We start from the raw sequence: 5098 nt of genomic DNA on the forward strand, positions 1-5098 counted from the left end.
AAGGAAGGAAGGAAGGAAGGAAGGAAGGAAAGAAAGAGATAAAGGGAAAGAAAACAAAACACTTGAATTGTTTCTCTGTGCATCTGTTGCAGGACTTTTTCCTTAGTTCAGCAAAAAAATAGGTTCTTGTCACATGACAGACATTTTGAAGGGTGAGGGGGAATGGAATTTATTGGGTGAAAAGGAAAAAACAAGACAGCGAAGTGAGATGAGGTCCTGCTAACAGGCTCTCCACCTCACCAACTGAATCCCAGGTTACCACCAGGAACAGGAGAGGCCAGGCTGGGCAACATAGCAAGACGCTATCTCTACAAAAAATTAGCCTGGCGTGTGGTGGTATGCACCTGTAGTTCCAGCTACTTGGGAGGCTAAGGTAAAAGGATGGCTTGAGCCCAGGAGGAGGAGGTTGCAGTGAGCTGAGATGGTGCCACTGTACTCCAGTCTGGGCAACATAGTGAGACCTTGTCTCAAAAAATTAATTAATTAAAAGTCTTAAAGGGGGAGAGAAACAATTTGGAAACTGGCAAATGAAACATTCTTAATGAACGCTCTAAGAGCTGCTTCTATCTGCACGTTTATGTATGTCTATATATGTATGTGTGTTATGTATATGCAATATTTTTTTCTTTTTTCTTTCTTTTATGTTTTTTGAGATGGAGTCTCACTCTGTCACCAGGCTAGAGTGCAGTGGTGCAATTCTCGGCTCACAGCAACCTCCGCCTCCCGGGTTCCAGCGATTCCCCTGCCTCAGCCTCCCGAGTAGCTGGGACTACAGGCACCCGCCACCACAACTGGCTAATTTTTGTATTTTTAGTAGAGGTAGAGTTTCACTATGTTGTCCAGGATGGTCTCCGTCTCTTGACCTCGTGATCTACCCGCCTTGGCCTCCCAAAGTGCTGGGATTACAGGCGCGAGCCACCGCGCCCGGCCTGTATATGTAATATTTTTTACCTTGAATGACATTGTAACCACCCAGCAGATTATCCTTGCCTGCTGCCTAGACAGAGCCAATTTGTCAAGACGGAATTGCAATAGAGAAAGAGTTTAATTTAGGCAGAGCCTGCTGTATGGAAAACCGGCATTTTATTATTACTCAAATCAGTCTCTCTGAGAATCTGGGGACTGGGGTTTTTAAGGATAATTTGGTGGGTAGGGGCCAGTGAGTCGCGAGTGCTCACTGCCTGGGTCAGAGGTGAAATCATAGGGAGTTGAAGTTGTCCTCTTCCGCTGAGCCAGTTTGGGTGGGATTCACAAGACCAGATGAGCCAATTTATCAATCATGATGGTGCCAGCTGATCCATCAAGTGCAAGGACTGCAAAATATCTCAAGTACTGGTCTTAGGTTTTACAACAGTGATGTTATCCCCAAGAGCAATGTGGGAGGGTCAGAATCTTACAGCCTCCAGGGGCACGACTTTTAAACAATTTCTAATCTTGTGGCTAATTTGTTAGTCCTATAAAGCAGTCTAGTTTCAGGGGCAGGAAGGGAGTTTGTTTTGAGGAAATGCTGTTACTGTCTTTGTTTCAAAGTTACACTAAAAGTTCCTCCCAAAGTTGGATTGGCCTGCACCCAGGAATGAACAAGGGCAGCTTAAAGGTTGGAAGCAAGATGGGGTTGGTCAGGTCACATCCCTTTCGCCATAAGCATTTTCTCTGTTATAATTTTGCAATGGTGGTTTCAATCTTGCCAAAATTTATAAAGAGCTCTATTTAATTGGCATAAAGAAAAAAATAAACACTTAGGCAAGTATTCTCTCAGAAAAATAGAAACTAACTCAATTCAGTTTTAGTTCATGTAATCGGAGATAATCTTTGGTAAACAAATCGAGTTTTAAAATTGTTGGTAAAATAAAAATAGGAATATCTTTAAAATTGTCAGCATTAGTAAGGCCGGGCACGGTGGCTCACGCCTGTAATCCCAGCACTTTGGGAGGCCGAGGCAGGCGGATCACCTGAGGTCAGGAGTTCGAGACCAGCCTGGCCAACATGGTGAAACCCCCATCTCTACTGAAAATACCAAAAATTAGGCATAGTGGTGGGCGCCTGTAATCCCAGCTACTCAAGAGGTTGAGACGGGAGAATCGCTTAAACCCAGGAGGCAGAGGTTGCAGTGAGCTGAGATCGGGCCATTGAACTCCAGTCTGCGCAAGAAGAGTGAAACTCCGTCTCAAAAAAAAAGAAAGAGAAAAAATAGTCAGCATTAGTAATAATGCAAACATACTTTTTAAAACCTAGATTTACTTCGCAAACAAGCATGTTATCTCCTGGATGTTTAAGCCTCTAACACTAACGTTGTTATGTTGAAAGTTTCAACCCAAGAGCAGAATGCACAATAAAAAATAAATTGCTTGGCTGAACTCAGTGGCTCATGCCTATAATCCAAATACTTGGGGAGGTCAAGGTGGGAGGATCACTTGAGTCCAGGAGTTGAAGACCAGCCTGGGCACTATAGGGAGACCCTGTTGCAGGTAGTTAGACAGGCATGAGCAGGACCAGAGAGGGCTCTCCCCCCACCCACTAGGAATGTCAGGTGATGGTTCAGCAGTCATCACGTTGCCTTTCTAAAAGTGGCCAGTTGAAAGCTGATGCAAGGGAGAGACTGTTTCCTGATGGTCCATACCTGTGGCACTAAAATGTTAATGAATGCAGATGCTAGGAAGAAGCAACTGACGGGGTATGCCTATTAAGAGACAAAATGGCAGAGTATGACCTTCTGGGGACACTCCACCAGAAAAGGGAAGAAAGCCTCAGATGGGCATGCATACAACCTCCTAAACACACTGCACTTCCTCACATCCCAAGAATAAGGAGGGCGCTGCGCACGCGGCAGGCCACCCTAAGGGAATGATCACGGGAAAGGGACCAGCCTGTAAAGTCCTAGGATCAAGGTTCAACATCACAGTTGACCTCGATGCCCACCTGGGACTCTTCGAAGCACACTTTCCTTTCTTTGCTGTTCTAAACCTTTTAAAATAAACTTCCACTCCTGCTCCGAAACTTGCCTTGGTCTTTTTTTCTGCCTTGTGCTCCTCAGTCAAAGTCTTTCTTCTGAGAAGGCAAGGATTGAGGTTGCTGCAGATCCCTATGGTAACTCGGACGCCTTCCACCAGTAACAACCTCATCTCTACAAAATGTTAAAAACTAAATCAGCCAGGCATGGTGGTGCACACATAAGGTCCCAGCTACTCAGGAAGCTTAGGTGGGAGGATCCCTTGGGGCCCAGGAGGTCAAGGCTGCAGTGGGCCATGATCACGCCACTGCACTCTATCCTAAGCGACGGAGTGAGACCCTGTCTCAAAAAAAAAAAAAGAAAAGGAAGAAAGAAAATTAATTGCTTGATGCATGTCAGTCATGGAAGTAAAAATGAGAGAAAAACTATATTTAACTTTTCGTTTCGTTGCTTCTGTGATATTTTTGATACTATGTCAAGAAATAAGATGATGGCTAGCCTTGTTTTCCATGAGCAATTCAAACAGAAATGTTAAGAACAAGTAAATTGGATAAATGCAAACGGGATAAATGTTTATAAATAAACTTTTTATGGTTTCACATTTTTTCAGAAACTTGAAACCTTACAGTTATATTAAGTGATAGATATTTATGAAATGTCTGAGTCATTTCTATAGAAGTTAAAATGTTGAAACGTTAATTGCTGAACATCAGTTTAAAGTATACATACTTTGGTATCTTGTTTTTATATGGTATGGAGAAGCTAAATATATTTGGAGCTATTAATAAACATAGAAGTTGATGAAACGTATGTTTCTAAAAACTATGAGATGGTGCTCATCTACAAAATGCTGACACAAATTGTTCAAAATTGCTTACTTCCTAGATTTTTACTAGAAATTAAGGTCACTACAAGTGAAAATTCTAATATATCGTAATTATAACTAAAATAGTATGGAAAACAATTCCTTATGCAAAGAAAGTAATAAGTGAAACTTACATGAAAGATGTGTTTATATTAAGGGAAAAGGAGTAAGTTTTGTCCTAAAGTAGAATGACTGGTTGTCCCAACATAATAAAGAATAAAAGTATAGGGCAAATAACTGAAGAGATATGAGAAGATTGTAGAAGGTTTGTGGAAGATGAATCTTGGGAAAAGAATCTTATGTGTGATCAAATTGGGTAAAATTAGAAGGGAATTAGTTATAAGTTTTCTAAAACTGAGCATTAGTATCAAAAGTACACTGATGCAAAACTACAATTTGGTTCTCTCTGTTCTAACAACAAAATTTTCCTGGAGTTTTTTCTGCTCTTAATAGGAAATAGTAAGAAGTTTTTCTTTATATTTTAAGTAATTATTCTAGGAGACAAAGATTTTGTGTTTTATCAAAATTCCCTGTGCTTCATGTTGGCTTTATTACATCTTGGTCACTTAAGAAAACTGAGTTATCTAATTCCAGGAAAGGGTCATATATGCAAAGAAGCCCCCAATGCCAAAAGAGCCAACAAACCAAAAGAGACAGACAAATCCAGTTTGTCAGTTTGGGGTGATTTATGGGGGGAACGGAACTTACAGACAGAAGTGTGGTTTTGGGCAGCTGTGAGACAAGTAGATCTCCATACCACAATCCCCCAGACTCGGGTATCTTGGAGAAAAAGCATGTGTGCTCCGGAAGGAATGTGTAAGTGGCTACAGATGTCATAGCCTATGATTTCTGCCACAACAAGGGTGGTTTTGAAGGAAATTTACATGGAATAGGTGTTCCTACACAAAGAATAATGTGGCCAGGGTGTGGTGGTGGATGCCATTAATCCCAGCTACTAGGGAGGCTGAGGCAGGAGAATTGCTTGGACCCAGGAGGCGGAGGTTGCAGTGAGCCGAGATCGTGTGCCATTGTACTCCAGCCTGGGCAACAGAGCAAGACTCCCTCTAAAAAAAAAAAAAAAAAAGAAGAAGAAGAATGTGTCCACTAGACATCCTCATATCTCTCTATTAAAGAGCTAAGGTTTTGTCTACAACTATTTAACTTTCTGTATTTGCCTTTGAGTCTTTTAATTATCACCCTGGGTAAGTAAATAACTAATATTTCATAGCTACCTGTGATCCTATTTTGAGCAAGTGTTTTTTTTTTTTTTTTTTTTTTTTTTT

The sequence above is a fragment of the Rhinopithecus bieti genome, unplaced genomic scaffold (genome assembly GCF_001698545.2).
Source record: "Rhinopithecus bieti isolate Rb0 unplaced genomic scaffold, ASM169854v2 scaffold_74563, whole genome shotgun sequence".
Taxonomy (NCBI): domain Eukaryota; kingdom Metazoa; phylum Chordata; class Mammalia; order Primates; family Cercopithecidae; genus Rhinopithecus; species Rhinopithecus bieti.